The sequence below is a fragment of the Neophocaena asiaeorientalis genome, unplaced genomic scaffold (genome assembly GCF_003031525.2).
Source record: "Neophocaena asiaeorientalis asiaeorientalis breed wild unplaced genomic scaffold, Neophocaena_asiaeorientalis_V1.1 scaffold205, whole genome shotgun sequence".
NCBI lineage: Eukaryota > Metazoa > Chordata > Mammalia > Artiodactyla > Phocoenidae > Neophocaena > Neophocaena asiaeorientalis.
The window spans coordinates 3,667,216-3,692,516 of record NW_020174369.1 but is presented as its reverse complement, the minus strand read 5'-3'; the positions used below and the strand labels follow the sequence as shown (position 1 = coordinate 3,692,516).

Sequence of the window (25,301 nt, the reverse complement as noted above, 5' to 3'; positions counted from 1 at the left end):
ACAAGGGGAGCAGCCTGGAACAGACTCTCCTCACAGGACTCAGAAGGAACCAACCCTGCCAACACCTTGATCTCAGACTTCTAGCCTACAGAACTGTGAGACAATAAATTCCGCATTTGTGTGTTACTTTGTTAGGTCAGCACTACCAACTAATACAGGGGAGCACTGGGACCCACTTCAGAAGCTGCCTATCACAGAGGCCTAAATTCTGGCAGGTTTAGCCTGATGCTGAGCAAAGGGCTGATCTGGGAGATAAAGTGAGTTGGAAATCACAGGTCTTGGTGGTTGATGGACCAAGTAGGGGAGGGAGAGAAAGGGTGTCTGCTGTGCCCACCCTGACGTGTACACAGTGTAGGTAATAGTAGAGAGACCTGGGGGTGGGTGTGAATTAAGCACCATCGTGAATGGAGTTCAAGTTGTTAAAGCCAGGACTGTTGTAGTTCTGATCCCACCAGGAGAAGGTGGCTGCTCCTCCCCATGGCAGAATGGCCTGGCCTTTCAGATCCTGGAGTGTCTGAGGACAGGCAAGGATGTTCTGATTCAGCATCAAATGTTTCTTAAGATTCTGTTCTTCATGGCACTGGAAAAACAGTGGTGAACAATGTTCCTGACTCACTAATCTGACTAGGACCCACCAAGCCTCCGACAGCACTCGATCCCTTAATGAATAAAGTACAGGCTCCCTAACACGACACACACAGCCCTCGACATCCTGGCTCAGGCCTACCCCTCACTTTATGGCCTCTCTGCACTCTCTTCCCACCTCACCCGGCCCCCTCTGTCCCATCCTTGCTGCACTTACTATCCCAACCATACTGAATTACCTATAAGTTCCTACATAAAATGGACCATTTCAGGCTTCTGGGTCTTGGCTGCTATTTACTCTCCCTTGATCTTTCTTTCTTTTAAAAATTTTTGCCATCTGCTTGGCTAAATTCTACCTTCCCTTCACCACCAAGCTCTACTTTACTCTGTGGAAGAGAAATATTAATTCTTTTCTATTAGACAATAAGCCATTTGAAGCCGGAATCTTTGTCTTTTCCTTTTTGTACCCCCAGTGCCCAGTACTTGGCCTGTCGTAGAGCATAATCAGTGTTCTGGTTGAAGGAAATGAATAGTTAAAGAAGCCAGGGAGTGAACAGAATGCAGATCTGACGCTGAGAGACAGTAAGTAAACAGGCAGTTCAATGCAAAGTGCCAGGTACTTTCACAGCTAAATTCTAAAGTAGAACATGTCCAGTTTGCCTAGGGAAAATGGAGACAAAACAGGGAAGATGTCCTGGGGAAGGGGACACTGAAGATCATGTCTTCATCATGTGCCTTAGGGGAAAGGTATTTCCAGCCGAAGGTATGGGGTATGCACACCTGCACAGAGACGTGACAGAGCTCACTCCCCAGGGAAAGACGTGTCATACAGCATGTGGGTCCTGGCAAGTGATGAGCACAGACAGGTCACAGGCTCCTGCCTGGAATACTACCCTCAGGAGGAGAGGGACTCCAGCCCTGCACACTGAACACAAAGTTCCTTAAGAAGTTAAAAGAGAATGAGCACAGGCCGGGCCTGCTCTGACAGCCACTTGGGACTGCTCCATCCAGGATCCTCAATATCTTTTTCAGGATTTACAAGTTCCTCTTATATTTTTATCAAATTTGAAAGGCCATTTCATTACACTTACCTATTTCCTCCCTTAAGATGAAAAATAGCACATACTGATTTTTTTAAAAAGAAACTACCTTAAAAAAAATAAGAAAACCTTGTATCACCACCCATAAATATAACCATGCTTCATATACTACCGTATTATATCTTATTTTTCTAAGTACAATACGAAAAAAAAATTTTGTGTCCCATAGTTGTATCTAATAATATACCCTGAACCAATTTGCATGTTATTTGTTTTGGAAGGAAACTGTTGTGAACACTTCCCTTTTAAGAGAGACTCAGGACACAAGAGGCAGATGGAGAGCAAAGTTACTGAAAGCTTTATTACCCAGAGAACGTGGCTTCAGCTGTGCAGCCAAAGGCCTTGTTGCTGCCCTCTGAGGAAGATATACCTACACAGCAACAGGTACCAGTGGGCTGGCCCAGCTGCAAAAACCCTGCCCATCCTTACCATACACTCTTGCAGAGAATCTGGGGAAAGGATGGTGAGGGGTGTCTGTGGCAGACTGTTTCTAAAATAGAGAGGGCCCAGAAAGGCCGAGCTGGGCGTGCTCCATTACTGTCCTCAGCTTGCCGACAGGGAGAAAAGCTCAAATTCTTCCTCTCACACTTGCCCCTCCTGGGAGAAGGCAGGGTTTTCTCTCCTCTCCTTGACCGCCTTCCTTTCCTGGGCCTCACACATACAAAGCCAGAATAATAGGTTAGATAGAGCACCTTTTAGCATATCTGCTGTTGGAAGGCTTCTCTGACACGCCCCCTAATCAGCCCCTGGGTTACCTGTCCCTGCCGTTTGCCTCCAAAGGCATCCTGAACTTCCCTGCATCCCTGGTACTCGTCCTTCGGTATTGAAATGACTTCGGTTTATCTATCCTGTAATAAACCATAATGGAAAAGAATATAAAAAAGAATGTATATATAGGTATAGCTGAGTCTCTTTGCTGTACAGCAGAAATTAACACAACATTGTAAATCAACTATACCTCAATTAAAAAACAACTTACCCATCATCTCCTGTTCCTCCCACGCTGTAGTGTGAGTTCCCTGGGAGCAGAGACTCATGACTTTGCACACTCTTGGGCTCCCAGACCTTTGTGGAGAGCCTGGTACAGATCCGGAATCACTGCTTGAGGTGTGCACAAAGGAACACACCTAACTTCCTCGAAGTTCCTATTTCTTTTGTTTTCTTTTTTTTACACCTCTATTGGAGTATAATTGCTTTACAATGGTGTCTTAGTTTCTGCTCTATAACAAAGTGAATCAGTTATATATATATACATACATATGTTCCCATATCTCTTCCCTCTTGCTCTCCCTTTCTCCCACCCTCCGTATCCCACCCCTCTAGGTGGTCACAAAGCACCTAGCTGATCTCCCTGTGCTATGCGGCTGCTTCCCACTAGCTATCTATTTTACGTTTGGTAGTGTATATATGTCCATGCCTCTCTCTCACTTTGTCACAGCTTACCCTTCCCCCTCCCCATATCCTCAAGTCCATTCTCTAGTAGGTGCGTGTCTTTATTCCTCTCTTACCGCTAGGTTCTTCATGACAATTTTTTTTCTTAAATTCCATATATATGTGTTAGCATATGGTATTTGTCTTTCTCTTTCTGACTTACTTCACTCTGTATGACAGACTCTAGGTCCATCCACTTCACTACAAATAGCTCAATTCTTTTTCAGGTAGACTGCCTATTTCCTCTTCATTTGTTAGGTCTAGTGGGTTTTTATCTTGCTCCTTCATCTGCTGTATGTTTTTCTGTCTTCTCATTTTGCTTATCTTACTGTGTTTGGGGTCTCCTTTTCGCAGGCTGCAGGTTCGTAGTTCCCGTTGTTTGTGGTGTCCGTCCCCAGTGGCTAAAGTTTGTTCAGTGGTTTGTGTAGGCTTCCTGGTGGAGGGGACTAGTGCCTGTGTTCTGGTGGATGAGGCCGGATCTTGTCTTTCTGGTGGTCAGGTCCATGTCTCGTGGTGTGTTTTGGGGTATTTGTGGCCTTATTATGATTTTATGCAGCCTCTCTGCTAATGGGTGGGGTTGTGTTCCTGTCTTGCTAGTTGTTTGGCATAGGGTGTCCAGCACTGTAGCTTGCTGGTCGTTGAGTGAAGCTGGGTGTTGGTATTGAGATGGAGATATCTGGGAGATTTTTGCCGTTTGATATTAACGTGGAGCTGGGACGTCTCTTGTGGGCCAGTGTCCTGAAGTTGGCTCTCCCACGTCAGAGGCACAGCACTGACTCCTGGCTGCAGCACCAAGAGCCTTTCATCCACACGGCTCAGAATAAAAGGGAGAAAAAGTAGAAAGAAAGAAGGAAAGAAAGAAAGAATGAAAGAAAGAAAGAAAGAAAGAAAGGAAGGAAGGAAGGAAGGAAGGAAGGAAGAAAGAAAGAAGATAAAAGAAAATGAAGTAAGGTAACATAAAATATAGTTATTAAAATAAAAAATAATTATTAAGAAAAAAAATTTTTTTTAAAAATAAAAACAAACAAAAAGGACAGATAGAACCCTAGGACAAATGGTGACAGCAAAGCTATACAGACAAAATCTCACACAGAAGCATACACATACACACTCACAAAAAGAGGAAAAGGGGAAAAAATAATAAATCTTGCTCTCAAAGTCCACCTCCTCAACTTTGGGATGATTCGTTGTCTATTCAGGTATTCCACAGATGCAGGGTACATCAAGTTGATTGTGGAGATTTAATCCACTGCTCCTGAGGCTGCTGGGAGAGATTTCCCTTTCTCTTCTTTGTTCGCACAGCTCCCAGGGTTCAGCTTTGGATTTGGCCCCGCCTCTGCGTGTAGGTCGCCGGAGGGCGTCTGTTCTTCGCGCAGACAGGACGGGGTTAAAGGAGTCGCTGATTCGGGGACTCCGGCTCACTCAGGCCGGGGGTGAGGGAGGTGTACGGAGTGCGGGGCGAGCCTGCGGCGGCAGAGGCCTGCCTGACGTTGCACCAGCCTGAGGCGCGCCATGCGTTCTCCCGGGGAAGTTGTCCCTGGATCCCGGGACCCTGGCAGTGGCGGGCTGCACAGGCTCCTGGGAGGGGAGGTGTGGATAGTGACCTCTGCTCGCAAACAGGCTTCTTGGTGGCGGCAGCAGCAGCCTTAGCGTCTCATGCCCGTCTCTGGGGTCTGCGCTTTTAGTCACGGCTTGCGCCCGTCTCTGGAGCTCCTTTAAGAGGCGCTCTTAATCCCCTCTCCTCGCGCACCAGGAAACAAAGAGGGAAGAAAAAGTCTCTTGCCTCTTCTGCAGGTCCAGACTTTTCCCCCGACTCCCTCCCGGCTAGCCGTGGTGCACTAACCCCTTCAGGCTGTGTTCACGCCACCAGTCCTCTCGCTGCGCTCAGACCGAAGCCCAAGCCTCAGCTCCCAGCCCCACCCGCCCCCGGCGGGTGAGCAGACAAGCCTCTTGGGCTGGTGAGTGCTGGTCGGCACCGATCCTCTGAGCGGGAATCTCTCTGCTTTGCCATCCGCACCCCTGTTGCTGTGCTCTTCTCCGCGGCTCCGAAGCTTTCCCCCTCCGCCACCCGCAGTCTCCACCCGTGAAGGGGCTTCTAGTGTGTGGAAACCTTTCCTCCTTCACAGCTCCCTCCCACTGGTGCAGGTTCCATCCCTATTCTTTTGTCTCTGTTTATTCTTTTTTGTTTTACCCTAGCCAGGTACGTGGGGAGTTTCTTGCCTTTTGGGAGGTCTGAGGTCTTCTGCCAGCGTTCAGTAGGTGTTCTGTAGGAGTTGTTCCACGTGTAGATGTATTTCTGGTGTATCTGTGGGGAAGAAGGTGATCTCCACGTCTTACTCTTCCACCATCTTCCCCGTCTCCTCCTGAGTTCCTGTTTCTTGCTCAGTCTGTCCCTCGGTGTCATCTGTCTGGTGAAGTCACACACTCAGGACAGGTAAGTCCAGTGACTGCAGAGGGGTGGGAGCCTGTGCAGCTGGGTCAAGCCCAATGGCAGAGCCCCCAGAGAGCCTGCTGGAGTATGCGTGATGTAACCACATCTCCAGACCTGGTATTAGACCCCTTTAATTTCGTTTTGAAGACATGTGGTTTTGTCCTTGTTCAAATATTGATTTTAGGTAAATTGAGCCTGGCAGAAAAGACCTCTGCCAAAGCCACTGGGGCTCTTGGTTGTCTTAATGACATTTCTGTGTATTTGTATAACAGGGGCCGGCAGTCGAGTTGTCACTCCCCAGGAAGATTTACGGGACTTTACACTTTGGAAGATATAGAGGCAAACTGTTGATGAAGGCCCAGGGCATAAATCAGACCCACTCGGGCCAACGAAGGACACTTTGGAAACTTTGCCAACTGCCTCTCTCCTGGTGTGAGTGAGGGGTTTGGATTAGGTCAGCTGGTTCCGATGTGGGCTCCCTACAGCCCTAACATTTCAAGCAGCAGTTGGAGGCAGGCAGAGAAGAGGAGTGGGTGGGTTGCGAAGCCAGCAGGGTTCCATGACCTTCCAGAACTTCATCAGTTTTATAATTATGGTTCTGACTAGATCTCTGCAGGTAACAATAGAAAAACTGAAAACCACCGGAGTAGCAGACTCTTTTTTTTCTTTTGGTTTTATTTTATTTTATTTTTTTGAATTTTATTTTTTTTTTTATACAGCAGGTTAGTAGTAGACACTTGACATGCCTTCCAGACCTAAAACTCTCATACTGAATTACCCTGGGTCCTAATGCGAAACAGATGACTCATTGGAATGGGGTTATTGAGGACAGTTTAACAAAGGAACTATTAACAAAGGTATGAATGAAATTAAAGGAAACAAACAAGGGTAACGGGGCCCTTAGAGAGAGTAGGAGCTGTGCGGTAGCTTCAGCAGTGAGCTACCTGATGGGAATTGAGGCCTTTGGTAGAGGAGCACAACCACTGCCAACCTGTGGCCTCACAGGAGGGAGCAGGGAATAAATACTCTGACCTTTCTCACTTGCTCTCAAATCTCTTGAGGTTGCCTCCCATTGGCCAAACCCAAGTGGAAGCCAGAGGGTTGATGGGGACCGTGGAGACCAGGCTTCTGGGGCCCAGAGAAACTGAGGTGGAAAGGGGATTTGCAAGGGTGAATGGAAACTACCCAGTTTATATCAGGAGTTTTGCAGATTAGTGCAAGATGGCAGGAAGTAGAGGGCCCTGCTTCTCCTCCACCCTTTGTCCATCGCCAGCCTTCAGCCAGGCATCTCACATCTTCAGCTACCTTGTTTCTGCTTTTAATCCAAGAGGAGCTTGGCGATTTCTTCACATCTTTTCCTGTGTTGTGAAACACCATATCTGCCTGAATAGGGAAATGCTGGTTAGTAGAGTTTAAAGAGAAACAGTGAAGGATATTAACTAAGATCTGGGCCCTTGAGATCATACACTATTTCTTAATAGCTGGGTGACTTTGGGCAAGTGATGTCACTTCTTAGAGCCTCAGCTTCTCACCTGTGAAATGGAGAGAATCATATCACCTTACAGCATTGGAGCAGTGATCAAATGAATTTAAATGTGTGATGAATGCACTTAGAGTGAAGCACGTGGTTAGGAATCAATAGGCAGCAGTTATTCCCGGCTAAGAGTTCATTCATATACGCAGCAGTATTCAAGTTCTCATTCCCTATTAATCTTTGCATTCATGTCTCCTCTCTGTCCCCAACTTTCCTGGTCAAAAATCTAGCAATTTGCAGGGAGTTTTCTTGGGTTAACACCAAAAGACTTTTAATGAGATAACCTGTAACCCTTGAGCTGACCAGGTTAACTCTTCAAATTCTGCCCTTGGGAACATCCTGTCACCCATCGAGGACTCAGGTCCTCCAGCTCTGCCATTCTTGTCATCACAACAAACCGTGGCATCTTTAGGACACACCAAAGTGTCCTGGAGCCCTAGCTGAGCACAGCAGTTTCCTGTTTTCTCTCTTTAGGTGTGAGAGGGTCATCCAGGGCAGATTGGCCCCAGCTGTGCCCCTTGGCACATACAATCCCAGCTCCATTCAAAGCCAAAACAGAGAGACGTGGACACTGGTGACCTAAGGCAAGGGCTTCCTCCTCTTCGTTCTACCAAAGGCCTCTCCCCTGGGACCTGCAGAGACAAATAACCAGATCACATCTCAGCAGCTGGCCCTGGCTGTAAGTCCGCACAATTTACCTTGGCTCTCACTGGCACTGAGAATGAGGTCATAGAAGGAGGGAGACAATGGAGAGGACCTCTAGAAGGACAGCAGTAAAACATGCCTTCAGGAGGCGGGAGAGAACCCTTGAGTCATGGGGTCCTTGGCAGCTGTCTTTGAGAGGTAAATAACTTCAAAAAGTCCTTGACTGGAAGATAAAATGTGTGCTTTTATGCATACCAAAGGCCATCTCTAGACTCTTCTCTCATTTATTTTTATGGAATCAATTTCCTTAAGGCTCAGGAGTATGGTATGGTAAAATGAACCAGAACTGTGGTGGCAAGAGGAAAGATAGCAGATTTCCAGAGCTAGACGGCCTATAGTGGGCTAGGAAATCCAGTCCATGCTCCAAGATTCTCCTCCTCACTCCCCATGTGCCAGCTGTGCTGGACTTCTCCACCAAACTTTCCCGAGACTTGTACCCTCTGAGTCCTTCTTCTGGAAAGCTCTTCCTCTGGCTGATTCCTGTACATTCTTCAAATCTCAATGTATATGTCATTCTTCAGGGTCCTTCCCTATTTCACTTCTTCTTTTTCTTTTCTCCTTCCTGATAGCTGAAATGCAGTTGTGATTACTGAAGTTTGAGCAGCCATTTTGGACCATGAGGTAAAAGTTAAGGCTGTAGGTGGCAGAACTGTAAGATAGAAAGAGTGTAGATCCCTGGAGTTGTCGTAAAGTTGCCTACCAGTTCTGAATTTCCCACCTCTGGATTTCTTTTTTTTTAAATTGAGGTAAAATTTATGTAACATAAAATTGGCCATTAACCATTTTAAAGTGTACAATTCAGTGGCACTTAGTATATTCACTAGGTTATGATATGATCACATCTATCTAGTTCCAAGATATATTAATCACCCCAAAAGGAAACACTGTACCCGTTAAGCAGTCACTGTCCATTCCCTCCTTCCCTCAGTCACTGGAAACCATGAGTCTGCTTTCAGTCTCTATGGATTTGCCTATTATGGACATTTCATATACATAGAATCGTAGTATATGTGACCATTTGTGTCTGGTTTCTTTCATTTAGCGTAATGTTTTTGAGATTCATGCACATCGGATGGATTATATATCAGTATTCTGTTCCTTTTAATGGATGAATGATAGTTCCTTATATGTATATACCACATTTGTTTATCTGTTCATCTGTTAATGGACATTTGGGTTGTTTCCACTTTTTGACTACTGTGAATAGTGTTGCTATAGACGTTTGTGTACAAGTATCTCTAGATTTCTTTGACACAAGACAGGAGTATGTTTCTGTCTATTTAACCCATTGTTGTTTGGAGTTTTGTCATTCTCAACTGTTCATACTTTTAGCTGATACAAGGGATCTAGCAATTACAATTTAAAAAAATTGTATTTCTTCCTTATCTACCCTGTCTAGAAGTAGAGAATATTAAGAAGCAGAAAGATCTATGTTATCATTTTCTCTCCACCAACATTTCCTGTGTTTCTTTGGGCCTCAGCACCTTTATCTATAAAATAGGGATAAACAGGCCCTTGAAAGCAGAGGTCTAAACCAGATAATCTCTACTGGTCTCTTGTGTTTGATTCTTCAAAGTATGTTTTGAAAGGGCTAGGGGTTACAGGAAACAGCATGAAACCCATTGAAATGTCATGTCACTTTCTTTGGAACACTTTCCCAGTTTCATCCCCTTCCATTGTCCTTGAGCTGGATTTTTTGCTTTCATCTCCCGGCCCTGTCACACTTCTAAAGCTGCATTTTTCACAGTCCATCTTAAATTTGTTGTATACATATCTGTTTTCTTGGTAGAGCCTACAGTCTTTGAAAATAAGTCCTTTAAATGCAGTCTGCTCTTCCAAACAAAGCAACACATAAAAGCCAAGCACAGCAACAACATATATTCTAGGCGTTTCTTCTCACCCAACTCCTTATCAGTCCCCAGGCCTTCTGATCTCTTGGGCCTTGGTATCTATGTTTTGGTATCTCTTCCAGTTCTCCCTGATGAAGATATTATTCTTTCAATCGCCAGTCTTGTCCGTACCCAATTCCATCCGATCATTTGAGCCACAGCTGTGGCTTAGAGCCATGCCATACTCTAGGCTGTTGCCTTGGACCATGAAACTCTCGACTGCTGGTTCAGTCCCTGCCCCCAGTGGAAAGGAGTTCAGGAAGGTTCTAAGTCATAGGTGCTCAGAAAATACTTGTTGAAGGAATTTTTAAAAGAAAGAAAGACCTCAGTTGATCTAAGTTTTGTTTTGTTTTGTTTTACTAAGGAATAAAACCTAGAGGCAAAGCCCAGTCCTGGTCCTCGTGGTAATCTGGGTTGAAGATGAGTAAAACAATTAGAATTCTTTAGTGTAAGTCTGAAGATGTATTTCTAGTTCCTCTATTTCTCTCTAAACTAACCATCTCTCCCTTCCCCCGAAACTACTCAATTCTTGGCATATACAAAGGATATATTGAATGAATTAAACTTGGAAACTTTTAAAAGTTAGCAATAGGGTATATGCAAAGTAGTGGGATCTCTGGGTCATATGGTAGATCTATTTTTAGTTTTTTCAGGAACCTCCGTACTGTTCTCCATAGTGGCTGTATCAATTTACTTTCCCACCAACAGTGCAAGAGGGTTCCCTTTTTTCCACACCCTCTCCAGCATTTATTATTTGTAGGTTTTTGATGATGGCCATTCTGACCAGTGTGAGGTGATACCTTATATGGAATCTAAAAAAAATGTTTCTGATGGACCCATGGGCAGGACATGAATAAAGACAGAGACGTAGAGAATGGACTTGAGGAGCCGGGGAGGGGGAATGGTAAACTGAGATGAAGTGAGAGAGTAGCATTGACATATATACACTACCAAATGTAAAATAGATAGTTAGTGGGAAGCAGCCATAGCACAGGGAGATCAGCTCCATGCTCTGTGACCACCTAGAGGGGTGAGATAGGGAGGGGGGGAGGGAGACGCAAGAGGGAGGGGATATGGGGATATATATATGTGTATAACTGATTCACTTTGTTATACAGCAGAAGGCAACACAACATTGTAAAGCAATTATACTCCAATAAAGATGTTTAAAAAAAGTTAATAATAGCTAATGTGTATATTATACAAGTGTTTATCACATGCCAGGCACGATGAAAATTCCTTTATATGGATCACATTTATTCCTTGCAAAACCCTATGTGGTAGATACTTTAATTATGTTTATTTTATATCTGAGAACACTGAAGCTTCTTGGACAGGCTAGGTAACTTGCCCAAAATCTCATGGCTAATAAGTGAGGAGGCCATGGTTTCACTCAGGTCATCTGATTTTAGTCTACATACACAAATACTCTTCTATACTCAAATGAAATTCGAATTTATGCAAGTATTTCCATGCATTCATTCATCCATTCATCAAGTTTGTACTGAGTGTCTCTGCTCAGTCACTTGCTTGGGTTAAAGAGATAACTAAGATGGGCTTCTATGCAGAGCATAGAAATATGAAGAATTTCAACATTATTTCTGGTACACCTCAAGAGTCCCTAATCCTCAGCTTCAATCACAAGATATTTTTTAATGGTGAAATCCTTTTGACACCCTCCATCTCTTTAATAATGAAGTTAATAAGCGTAGTAGGAATACTACTACTTAAATATCCCTACGTGTAGCTGAATAATAGAACTCAAAGGTATCAGGCCCTAATCCCTAGTATCTGTAAATGTTACTTCATGTAGCAAAGACATTATAGATGTGATTAAATTAAAATTTTTGAGATGAGGAGATTATTTTGGATTATCCAGGGGGACCCTAAATGCAATCACAAGTGTTCTTATGAGAGGAATATAGAGGAGGATTTGACTACGCACAGAAGAGGGGAAGGCAATATGATCACAGGGCTAGAAACTGAGGTGATGCAGCCATGGGCCAAGGAATTGTGGCAGCCATCAGAAGCTGGAAGAGGCAAGGAATAGATTTTCCCCTGGAACTTCTAGAGAGACACCCTAATTTTGGATTTCAGATCTTTGGACCTTTTAAGCAACAAGAAACTACACCAACTTAGCATACTTTGCTGCTTTGATGACCTCTGGGATCACTAGACCAGGACAAGTATGAAACACACAAAGTAGAAAATTGAGTTTCAAACAAACAAATTAACTTCCCCAGGGTCACATGGCTAGCAGACAATGGAGCTGAGATTAAAACCTACTTCTGATAAACTTCGGAGTTTTGCAAATCACTTTAAAGTTTATAACTACATTTTTAAAGTTTTCATGGGAGCCCAGAGCAGATTTTATTCCTTTTTAAAAATATATATAGATAGGGCAGCTGAGATTCAGCAAGGTGAAAGGACAGGCCATAAGTCACAATAGAGGAGCTGAGACTGGATTCCAGTTGCGTCTTTGGATTCCCCACCCCTGGTCCCACACCCTCTGGCCTGTGATGGGTTCAGATGATGAATGGGGAGGTCCTGTCATGAGTTTCCTGCAAGCCAGGTTGCAGGCACCCCCAGCTTATCAGTCTAACCTTTGGTTTTTCACGGCAAACCCCTCTGTGGAGGAAGCTGCCAACAGGAGGCCAAGGCTCTGTATTGTCCTTACTTAGAATTGCTTTCACTTAAAGTGACTGTGCTCTTGCAAAACATGTTTATTCTGGTTTCCTCTCCCCACTGGCTGCTTGACTAGTGGGAGCCCAGAGCACAGCAACTCCAGCTATCAGACCTGGGCCAGGCAGGGCAGGGCCAGAAAGAAAATATAAGACTCCAGAGAGAGGGCACAGGAGGGCCTAATTTCCCTTCCCAAGTTGTGTGCCAGACAGGATGGACACCGTCTCTTTGGGGTATTGCTGTGAGCCCTGGAGAGAAAGGGCCATTCAAAATATACCCCTGCTGAGACTGACCTCAGCTTAGAGAGTGCAGAGAACTTAGGGATAGAGCTTTACTTACTTGAAATCCAAAGAGTTTTACAGTAACAATAACACTAATAATAGTAGTGATAGTTCTAATAATAGAATAACTTCCTTTTCTTCAGTACTTACTATCAACCAAGCAAGCTACTAAATCTCTTATGTAGTTTACTTTGTTTAATCCTCAGGATAACCATATTAGATAGGTACTTTTAATAACCTTGCTTAGGAGACAAGGAAGCTGAGACTTAGAGAGGTCAAGGTCATATGGCTGGTAAACCACAGGAACTGAGATTTGAAGCCAGGTCTGTCTGTGTCTAGAGTGTATTTTATGCATCACTCCTCTTTAGGGACCCCCTTTGTAGAAGAGTGAGGTTCACAGAGCAGAGTGACTTGCCCAAGGTCATGTGGTAAATTCCAGCAGAGCTCATTTTCCAGGATTCCAGAACAATGTTCTTTTCAACAGGTTTACCCTTATGTAATCTGTAATTTTAAGAAGAAGAAAAAGCAGTTCAAGACTTCCCACTTGCTGTCATTTGAAAGACTTGTTCTCCCCTCCCCTTATCCCTTCTAATCCCATTTTCAAGATGTTATTGTCTTTGGGACAGTACATTTCTTCCATGGGCATATCTGGGTATAAGTTTGCAATGAGAGGAGAAAGAAAGCTCTGGAGTTGAAGGAGAGGGGACCTGCCAAGTTCACTGTAACAGCTTTACATGGAGAACATTTTATGAAACATGTTTCCTGGAGTCATCTTACAGAAGAGTCTCCTCACTCTTCTGGGGAGTATCCCCATTTTACAGTTGAGTAAAGTGAAGTTCAGAGGCAGTATGTCATTTGTCCCCAGCCAACAGCTGGTAAAGGGGTAGAGCTGGTCCTCCAACCTGAGTCTTCTGACTGCCTGGTGACAGGGAACAGAAACACTGTACACAAGCTGGGTTTCTGCCAGGCCAGAGATCCCCCTCCCCAGCCATCATTCCACTTTGTTATCATTTGAAAATGAGAGTATGTTGCCAATTCTGATCTTGCTCTGGAGAGGGAAGGAGAGGGGAGAGGGAAGATTCTCAAGTGAGTTTTCTTCATAGTAGGGGAAAGGGTGATAGTTGGGGAGGAAAGCAACCCAGAAAACAATAAAATAATTCTTCTCCTCTCAAGTCACTCTCTCATGGGATCTAGAACACATATTTTCAAATAACCTTTTTAAAACGTGTGCCATGCACAGAGGGGTGTAGCCTTCATCCCGGGGACTGGCCCTGAGTTGAGCTGACACAAATGTCAATATCTGCATGGAGAGTGGAGTCAACAATTAAACGGGGTGGGTGAGTGGATGGGGATGGGTGGGGAGGAGCTGGACAGGGCTATAATCCTTCCCTGTCCAGTGGATCAGGAAGTGAAGATTTCTTTAGGGGCCAGCCCGAGTCTGTCCATTGGGTATCTGGTTCCCTTTCCCTTCCCCTATGGTTTCTGTCTTACTCTTGTTCTAATTTTCTTCTGCTTATGATGCCCTTCCAGGAATGTCACAGTTTTTGACAAGGTTTACCTTTGGCCTTTCAAATGGCGATATGACACCAGTTGAATGAGGATCAAAAAGCTATATTCACAATCTTCTGATTCTAAGTTTTCTTTTTATCTTCTTTATTCCCTCTAATTTATCTGCCTTGTGGCAAACAGTGTGATCAGCCTCCTGTCGCTAGAGTATGAAGGGAAGCCGTGGGCATTTTGCTGAAAGTAAGCTTTGATTTTATCATCTATGTAACAGACATGATAATCTTGGCCTTTCCTATCTCATGTGCTATTGAATATCAAAGAAATATGAAAAGTTTAAAAACTCTAGGACTTCCCTGGTGACACAGTGGTTAAGAATCTGCCTGCCAATGCAGGGGTCATGGGTTCGAACCCTGGTCCGGAAAGATCTCACATGCCGCAGAGCAGCTAAGCCCATGTGCCACAACTACTGAGCCTGTGCTCTAGAGCCCGCGAGCCAAACTACTGAACCTGCATGCCACAACTGCTGAAGCCTGTGCACCTAGAGCCCATGCTCCGCAACAAGAGAAGCCCCCACAATGAAAAGCCCGCGGACTGCAACGAAAAGTGGCCCCCGCTCGCTGCAACTAGAGAAAGCCCATGCGCGGCAACGAAGACCCAACGCAACCAAAAATAAATAAATTAATTAATTTTAAAAAATAAAATAAAATAAACTCTGTAAAGTGCTAGAAAAAGTGCTAAAATATGAGCAGACTATGATCTGCAAATTTCCCTCCCCTAATGGAAAAAAGTCCTAAGTAGTCATTAATTTCATAAATTGTTGGTACCCAGGATCTCCCCTCTGCTTCTTCGAGCAGACTACAAAGGATAGATGTGTGGGCAGTGAGGGTGGGGGTAATGGGTAGGAAGGTGCTTCCGAGGTTGACCTGATTTTCAGGTCCCAGAGCTGCCATTTGCTAGCTGTTTGTGCTAAGCAAAGCACTTACTGTTTTCAAGGTCCAGTTTCCCAATCTGTAAAGTGGGACTACAATGCCTACCTCACAGGGTTTTTGTGGAACCTAATAAGAAACAAACACGGCTGCCAAATACTGAGCACTTGGTTTGTATCAGCTACTTGAATTAATGACCTCAGCACTCACAGTGTCTTAGAAACCCATGCTTCATTAGACTATCTCTAGATTAAGGGGATCTGAAGCTCAGAGATATTCAGCAATTCACTGAGAATCATAAAGGGAGTAGAAGAGCTAGAATTCTAACACAGATCTGTTTATTCCAAAATCTGGTACCGTCTCACTACCTCACTTTGCCTTTGAGGGTCTATGTGGAAATACTTTATAAACAGTAATATGGTGTGGAGAGCCACTTGCTTCATGAGCAAACACTTAACTAAGGATCTATTTTGTTGAGAACCTGGGACACAGCCTAAGGACAGAGGCCATGGATTGAGTATTATCTTTCTTTGGGCTTCAGTTTTCCTGTCTGTAGAATAAGAGAAGAATCTCTTAGATCATCTTTTTTTTTTTTTTTTTTTTTTTTTTTGCGGTACGCGGACCTCTCACTGTTGTAGCCCCTCCCGTTGCAGAGCACAGGCTCCGGATGTGCAGGCTCAGCAGCCATGGCTCACGGGCCCAGCCACTCCACGGCATGTGGGATCCTCCCGGACCGGGGCACGAACCCGCGTCCCCTGCATCGGCAGGCGGACTCTCAACCACTGCGCCACCAGGGAAGCCCTAGATCATCTTTAAAGTGCCATTTTGCCTAGCTCTGACTTTCTAAAAGTATATATCAAAAGGATTTTGAAAATGTAATGAGTTAAATTGAAGATGGGGAGGAGAGAACAGATGTTCGTCCATGACTAAGCTATGCCATGTACTGTGTGCCTGATAGTCTCCAAAGGTGGCTGCCCCCAATTCCTTCCCTCTCTGTACATGCATTCTGCTCCTTACATCAAGAGGTGAAGTCACTTCTATCTTCTCCTTGAATCTAGTCTGGCTTCAGTGACTTACTTGGCCAACAGAGAACACCTGAAATGATGATCTGGGACTGCCAGGAAAAGGTCACAAGGTGCTTTGGTAGTGCTGGTTCTAGGGATGCTCCCTCTTGGAACCCAGCCCTGTTGCTGTGCTGTTGTTTGTGTTCCTGTTCCGTGTCACATGGAAAGCACATGTTTAGGTGTTTTAATCAGCAGGCCTTAGCTGAGCTCCCAGGTGACAGCAGCTGCCAGCCTTATGAGTGCGCCATCTTGGACATCCAGGCCAGTCAAACCTTCAGATGACTCTAGCCCCAGCCAACATCTGACTACAGCTCGTGAGAGGCTCTAAGCAAAAGCTACCTGGCCAAGCTCAGGCAACTCAGAGAACTGTAAGGTGTCGTCACAAGTTTTTGTTTTAAGCTATTAAATTTGGAGTGGTTTGATAGGCAGCAGTAGATAATTGAAACACATTATTTAATTGCCACAATAAGGCTTGCAATTTTAGCCCTGTTTTATGGGAAGGACATCTGAAGTTCAGAGACATTAAGTTAATTGTCTAAGGTCATGTGGAATGTGGTAAAGCTTTGGTCAGAAAGGAAATCCATTTGATTTCAAATCCTGCATTTTAAACTTCATTACCAAAGGATCTTTTTTTCCTTTAGTCATTTATTAGCAAAACCATTAAGTTGAAGTAGACAACTGAACCTAGATACTGCTTATGTATAATAAGATTTGGGGGAAATTATAAAATAATAACTCTAATTTTCCTTTATTGGGTATTAATTATCTACCATATTTTAATGACATTTGGTTATGGCTTATAAAACTAGAATTATTCTTCCCATGTTTCAATGCTAGTTTGGCCAAATTGCTTGCCAAAACCTTTGTGAAATACCTACACATCAACCAAAGTCCAGGCTCCCTTTGTCTCTCCCCAGTTTGCTCAGCCCTGTCTGCAACTTTGCAAATATGTCTGCCACCTGCCACCTCTACTGCCCTGGAAACCTGGCCATTTATTCAAAGCTCATTCAGAAAATGATAAGTGAGTATTGATTTTGGGAAGGCACTGTGCTTGGTACTAGGGACCACCAAGTACCACCGTGCTTGGAATCTGGGATTCAGATTACAGACAGATACACAGACAGACAAATAATCACACAGCCATAACCCAGAGTCAGGATGGGGTGGGGCAGCACTAGAGGTATTTATGAGTCCTTCACTCCCCTCTGCTCACATTCAGCCTTCACTGAGCTACTTTTAAGTCCCTGAACATGTTGTCCTGTTTCTTAGCCCTGGCTTTACTCATGCTGGTTTTTTCTGCCCTTCTTCACCTCACAAGCCTCCATGTGGTTTTACTACCTCGACTGGCAAACTTAGCAAATGGCTGTCCAATGGTCTGCTACTCTGTGTATCTCTCCGTTTAACTGAATTCCTTCAAAGCAGGGATTGTCTTTTGTCTTTTTCCATTTTGTTTTCCCTGCCTTTTTAAAAACAGATCAAATTTATAACATCTAATGACCATCAATAAAAACAATAAAACTAAGTTAATGAATACAAACATTTTTCAATCAGGTGTCACCCTCAGCACTCAATTTACTTCTGCACTTTGTTTTGGTTGCTTGGTTTGAAAAACCCAAATTGCCCTGATGAGCAATTGTCAGAGTTTTTAAAGAGCAAGCTTCCTAATCTCGGGGTAGTGGAGTTCACAGAGGGGACAGCAAATTCTCATTCAGAATGTTGCACAAAGACAGCTTAACCTGGCAGCATGTGACATCATTGGGTAACAAACATGCAATCAAAGAAATAAACAAGGTAAGTATAGATTGTGTTCCATGCTGAAGAGGTTGAAAAGAGGGTAATGTTTCAGAGAGTAACTGGAGCACAGAAAGGAAAGGGGGACTTTAGGTAGGAGCTGGGGAAAACCTCTTTGAAGAGGGGAAGTTTGAGGAGATAACTGAAGAGTGAGAATAATCCAGGTATGCAAACAGCAGAAGGAAGAACATTCTGGGCAGGTAAGAGTAAGTGCAAAGGCCCTAGAACAGGAAGAAGCCTGGGATTGACTCTGCACCTTCCTCTTAGGAAACCACATCAGAGATTTCAGATAAACCTAGATATTCCCGGTGGTCCCTTATAGATGCCTGACTTCTTTTCTCAAACACAGTGTCACGAGCAAACTTGGGAGGCACTGGACCCATTTGATAGCTGACAAGTAGAGCAGGAATGTGACAGCTGGTTATTGACAGGCCATAATGAGGTCCCAGCAACACTCTGGCTTCAAGTCCAAGAGTCCTAACCACAGTATCACACCACTCCACAGCCAGAAGTTAGAGTCGTTCCTAAAACCCAACATTCTTCCACCAGAAACCAGGGACTTGGTGCCAGGGCAGGATTTATGACCTAGTAACTGAGGACAGAAATAATTGGTCACATTAGTGACTGGCAGTCCCAGGCCAGGCTCCACTCTGGAGGGGCAGCATGGATTGAAATCGCTGAGGAAAGTTTACTTTTCTCAGCCCAGGTGCTCTACTGTGGCCAACGCAGCCCTAATGAGCTCTACATATTCAGGACACAAATAATTGATGGTCCAATTTAAAGTGTGCAGAGGCCACATTTCTTTCCAGGCTCTGACGGGAAAACACCAGCTGAGGAAGAATGAAGAATCGCCTGTTCTAAGTTATTTTCCTTCTGTGGTCATTCGATCCCCACGAAGACTGCCTACCCAGTCAAGGGCCTGGAGGAAGGAGGCAATTACCCAGAGAAGTCAAGCAAAAAGGAAAGGACAAAGAAAAATCGTGCACCAGGGAAGAGGTCCTGGGCTCCATGCTGGAATAGAGACAGCCTTTAACATACCCTGCTTCGCACAGAAGCTTGAGTTAAGGCCTTGGACTTTGAGGTCAGACAGATCTAGATATGGAAGTGAATTCAGCTACCTTTTATATGGGGGATCTAGGCAAGATTTAACTGCTCCATGACTCAGTTTACTCACTTGCTAAATGGGGATTAAGAGCACAGACTTTAGGGCAATCAGACTTGGATTTCCAATCCAGCTCTGCCACTGGAGTGTGTCATAAAGGGCCAAACTCCCATGTTATCCAAACTCCCATGTTAGTTTCTTTATTTTTAAAAAGGAAGTGAGTAAGTAGTTAATTTGGAGTTCTTTTGGGAGGATTGCTTGAGACAAGACATAAAATGAATGTACTCAGTGCTGGGGAGGATCATTGTTAAATTACTACTTACCACTCGTTAAACTCTAGGACAGTGGTTCTCAAAGAGTGGTCCCTGGACCAGCAGCATTAGTCTCACCTGGGGACTTGTTAGAAATGCAAATTCTGAGGTCCTACCCCAGACCCACTAAATCAGAAACTTTGGGGGTGAGCCCAGCCTGCTGTGTTTTATCAAGTCTTCAAGAAGATTCTGGTGCATATGCTCAAGTCTAAGAATCTCTACTCTCCGTGGTAATCCAGAATGCACCTGAGACATTTCAGTTCTGTAGCCATCTCTGACTCCTAAATGCAGTAATCCTTCCAAATGAGCTCTCTGCTCATTCCTTTCTGCCCCCAAACAGGGAAGAAATGCTTTATTACTCAGGATAAAGTAATTATCCTCTCATATGAGGTAACGTATTTTACATGCTTACTATATTCCAGGTGTGCTGATAACAGTTTCACACAGATTATTGCAATTTATCTCTTTAATCACCCTCTATGTTAGATATTATCTTTGTTTTGCAGATAAAGGAACTGAAGGTCTGTGAGGTGAAGAAAACTGCCCAAAGATTTACAATTGGTGAGTGGTGAGGCCAGGATCCAAACCTCAGTAGTCTATGTCTAGAGCAGTCATACTGTCCCTTTATACCAGAATGAAGAACATTTGTGCACAGAGGCTGGTAGATCTGTGGGATCATCTTAACTTCTCAGGTTCCTCATTATGTAGAGGGGTCAATAGGGAATTCCTTACTGAGGCTTGAAGGATTCAAAGAGCTTAAATATGGTTCATCGTAACCCGTACCCCTCTCCAATCTCCCTGCAAATTGTAAAATGTCTTTGGGGAGAACATTTTTTTCTTTTTCTTTTTTTTATTGAAGTATAATTGATTTGCAATGTTGCATTAGTTTCTGGTGTACAGCAAAGTGATTCATATATATATATATATATATATATATATATAAATTCCTTTTTGTATTCTTTTCCATTATGGTTTAATACAGGACATTGAATATAGTCCCCTGTGCTGTACAGTAGGACCTTGGTGTTTATCCATTCTATATATAATAGTGTGCATCTACTAACCCCAAACTCCCACTCCAGCCCTCCCAGGTCCCCCTCCCCTTTGGCAACCAAAAGCCTGTTCTCTTTGTCTGTGAGTCTGTTACTGTTTCATAAATAGGTTCATTTGTGTCATATTTTAGATTCCACATATAAGTGATATCATATGGTATTTGTCTTTCTCTTTCTGACTTACTTCGCTTAGTATGATAATCTCTAGGTCCATCCATGTAGCTGCAGATGGCATTATTTCATTCTTTTTTATGGCTGAGTAGTATGCCGTTGTGTATGTGTGTATACACACACACACACACACACACACACACACACATACCACATCTCCTTTATCCATTCACCTGTCGATGGACATTTAGGTTGTTTCCACGTCTTGGCTACTGTGAATAGTGCTGCTAGAGTTTTGTCCGGATATATGCCCAGGAGTGGGATTGCTGGATCATATGGCAACTCTATTTTTAGTTTTCTGGGGAATCTCCATACTGGGGGAGAACATATTTCTGATTCATTGAGATATTCTTTCTACTGCTCTCCACTCATCTCTAACCTCTGCCTTCCCACCTGAATATAGGTATTCAATACCTATAAATATAACTGCCTACCTTTTATGTGCCACACATTGCATTTAAGAACAATTTAACAAATAAGTGCCCTTCCTCATTTGCTGCCAATCATCTGATAGGCACTCCATCTGGGTGCACATTTTTTTTGACACACCATGGATCCTATGTGTGTGTGTGTGTGTGTGTGTGTGTGTGTTTGTATGCACTTAACAGAATAATCCACAGTACCCCATAATATGAAGAGACCTAAAGGAGGAGAGAGGGAACAGGAAAGAAAAACCTGAACTAATCTCTCTATAGGCAACTAATTGCAGTTTTGTGGTTATTTGGGGCACTTGATTACTGTGCAAAGAACCTGGCCTCTGGGGAAACAAGCCTCACACATACTGATCTCCCTCTTGAACCCCTTTGATAGGAGCAGAATGTTTCAGGTGCAGATTCTAGAAGACTTAAAAGCAGGTCTGTTTTTAAACACACTGCATATTGAACTTTCTCCTCTGTGGCAGGCAGGCCAAGTAGTGGCTTTTGAAGCTTTTAAAGGCTCACTGGCCTTTCAAAAATGGCTGTTGTAGACCTATGGTTTTAGAAGCTTTTTAAAAAGCCTTGTGGGCTTATTTTTAGAGCAAAGCTTAACCTTGTAAAACTTCTTAAAGGAACCACGGAGGGTCCAATTGCTAGAGCCCACAGGCAGCTGCTCCCAAGGTTTCCAGCATAACCTTTCCTTGTGATTGATGTGAGTACCAGGCTGCCACATGAGCCTGGAGTTAGCTGCCCCTTGAGAGGGTGTGTCTTAGGAGCCAGGAGACCTGAGACCTGGGCCATAGTTGAGTCATCCAGGGAGGCAGAGTTGTCTCCCAGTGAGTGGAAACCCTAGAATCACAGAATCTCAAAGACTCCCCTGAAGGAAAAGAACCTTAAAAGTCATCCAGTCAGCTCTGATCTGACGCTTGAACCTCCCCTCAAACACACGTATAACAAGGTGGTTTCACCTCTGTTTGCACACCTTCTGCTATGAGAAGATCATTGTCTGGACACTTATTATTCAACACATTTGTAATTGAGTATACCTTACGTTCCTGACACTGTGAAAAGTGCCGGGGATGCAACAGTGAATAAAAAATTAATCTCAATACAAACTGAACATTAGTGGAAAAGAGAGATGTGGATCAAATGACCACATCCATACATAACTGCAAATAAAAAGTATCATTAAAAAAAAAACCTCAAAGATTCATAAAAGCTTCTGACCAGACCTGATGTGGTCTGAGGGATCAGGGAAATTTGATGAAGAAGTGACCTTTGAACCAGGACCTGAAGGATGAGTGAATGTTGGCAAGGCAAGAGGAGGTTGGGGGAGGGCACAGAGGACTGAGGGAACATCTCTGAGAGGCTTTCAGGCAGGTGGGAGTGCAGTATTTAAGAAGAAATGAAAGCGCTCCAGGTGTGTAACATAAAGGGGAAAGACCTGGTTTGAGGCTGGGGGCATGTAGTGTGTAGGGCATGCCTGGCCTTGCTGTCTTGTTGAGTAACCTGAGAGAAGTTGGAAGCCTCTAATTCATTTTAAACAAAGCCTAGGCAACTCACACCAGAGCTGCAAATTCTTTCTCATTTGCTAAGTGTAGTGGTCTAAAATATGTCCATCATTCTCGTCTCTTCAAAAGGTGAAGCCTAATTTCCCTCCCTTGAATGTAGGGCAGTCTTATTCTAATTAATGAAATGTGGCGGAAGTGATTTTATGTGACTTCTGAGGCTAGGATAGCTTCCGTGGCATGCTCTCTCTCTCACATTGCTTGCTCTGGGGGAAGTCAGTCACCGTGCTGTAAGGACACTTAAGCAACCTATGGAGAGGTCTACATGGAGAGGATCTACAACCAGCACCAAATTTCCAGCCATGGCAATTGGAAACATATCCTCCAGCCCCAGTGAAACCTGTAGATAGCTGTAGCCCCAGCTGACATCTTGACTGTCACCTCATGACAGAGCCTGAACCACCCAGATAAGCTGGTCCTTAATTCCTGGCCCGCAGAAACTGTGAGATAATAAGTTTCAAATTATTGACTTTGGGTCATTTGTTAAGCAGTAATAGCTATCTAATTCTGTAAGGCATCTCAAGGTATGGGGAGGAAAGCAGGGACTTCGGGGTTAGAGAGACTTGTATTTGAAGTCCAACTCTCTAACTCTCCGACTTCCAGGTTGTTGGAGTGAAGGCATGTTACATTATCTCCTGGAGCTCCCATGTTCTATCTGTAACATGACATGAGGTCCCATGATATAGGACCATACAGTCATTCTCAGTTTCCTTGCCCTCTCCCATTTCATATCTGATTGAGTCATGCCACCCTCAAAGCTAAGATTAAAAACAAAAGATTGTATTGTCAATAGGCACTGAAGAGTGTGGGTTATCATGATTCCCCTGGAATGAGAGGGCTTGAGAATTGTCTGAAGTTGCCTTAGACCAGGTTTCATTAAAGCACTACAGATTTTCAAACCTATTCCCCAGTTGGGTCAATGAGTTTAATGAGTCTGTCTCCTGCCATGGTAAGAGAATTGCCTTTTATTTATTTGAAATTTACCTCCTCATCATTGCATGTCTTATTTTCTTTGTTTTCAGTGCAATAAGGAAATATATTACTAACATCAGATGTGGGCATATGACTTGATTTAGCTGATGGAACAAAAGTGGAAGTGATTTAGGCCAAGACCAAGCAGAAATATTAAGAGTCATTGCAAATTTCAGCCATGTCTTTTTTCCCCTCTGCCATAAGAATGGCATGTCTCTTTGGCTTGGATCATAGAATGAGGAAGACATGCAGATCAGAGCACAGCCACCCTGCAGTGTCCTCTGGCAGCAACCTAAGAGACAAATGAACCTTTGAGAAATTATTCATCTGAGACCCTCTCCCTTGAGTAGCCCTTTAAGGAGTGAGGGTAGAAAGGAGAGGGGGGTAGTCATTGGGTGATTCCAAGATTTTTTCTTTTTTTTGCAACCGGGGAGATGGCTTTTAGACCTTTCAATAAGAGTAGGAACCATGGAGGAGATGGTTGGTGGGGAATGGTGGCTTGTTTGGCTTTGAACATGCCAAGTTGAGGTGCGTAAGGGAGAAGTCCAGCAGACAATAGGATAAACTAGTTTGAATTAGGAAGGAGATCTGGACAGGAGTTATAGATTGGTGTTCATCTACCCATGGAGCTACTTGAAGCCTTGGAAGTCAGTGAAATCCCAGAGGCATCAGAAGCATAAAAGAAGGAAGGAAATGAACGCTAAGGCACACCATGAGGGTAAGTGGTAGAGGAAGAGGAGCAGGGTTAGGGGAGGGGTGGAGCCTAGGAAGGACAGGGGAGGGAAATGAGAGATATAGAGGCTACAAAGGAAAGTGAACTAAACCCCTGGCACCAGAATTCCTCTTGGGAAAAGAATTGTCTTTTTTTTTTTTCTTTCAAAGTCATCAATTTACATGAGCTTCAAAAGTCCTGTGAGGTGTATTTAGAGGAGAGCACATATATTCATCCCCAATATCCAGTGAGGAAACTAAGATTCAGAAGGATACATTCTTTGCCCAGAGGTTTTGTTGTTTGTTTGTTTGTTTTAATTTTTAATTGCGGAAAAAAATGACAAAATTTACCATCTTAACCATTTCTAAGTGTACAGTTCAGTAACGTTAAATATATTCACGTTGCTGTGCAGCCCATCTCCAGAAAGTTTTCATCTTGTGAGACTGAAACTTGGTACTCATTAATCAACTCCTCCCAATTTTCCCCTTCCCTCCGGCTTCTGGCAACCACCATTCTACTTTCTGTTTCTATGAATTGACTACTCTAGATATTTCATGTAAGTAGAGTCATACAGTATTTGTCTTCTTGTGACTGGCTTATTTTATTAGCATAATGTTCCCAAGTCTCGTCCCTGTTGTAGCATGTGTTGGAATTGCCTTCCCTTTTAAGGTTGAATAATATTGCATTGTGTGCATATACCAGATGTTGTTTATCCACTCATCTGTCGATGGGTCGCTTCCACCTCTTGGCATTGTGAATAGTGCTACTATAAAGATGGGTGTTTTGAGACATGTAGGAGAGATGGGGAATCTTAGGAGCATAGTATGAAGACAACGGAAGGGATGTCATTATTGCTCCATATGAGAACATAAGGGAAGCTTAGCTCCTGAAAGGGATGGGGAGAGAAGAGAAGATTGGGACCAGGGAGGAGAGATAGAAAGAGATGATCCGGGGAGATGAGGTGAAGTAGGGAACACCTGGGATGAGGGGCCAGTGAAGAATTCCCAGTGTTGTGTAGTCAAAGATCAGAGATGTCTAGCGTTCAGTATAAAGTGGTTACAGTTGTTGTTTC

At 43.8% G+C, this 25,301-nt stretch overlaps 1 long non-coding RNA gene across 1 annotated transcript in view; it reads left to right on the top strand.

The window, feature by feature from the left end:
- Nucleotides 1-25,301, top strand: part of LOC112407064 (uncharacterized) — a 141,416-nt gene that overhangs the window by 64,803 nt on the left and 51,312 nt on the right. The window contains exon 4 of the long non-coding RNA XR_003004661.1: nucleotides 19,845-19,899. This is a non-coding gene — a long non-coding RNA (uncharacterized LOC112407064). The remainder of the gene's footprint in view (nucleotides 1-19,844; nucleotides 19,900-25,301) is intronic.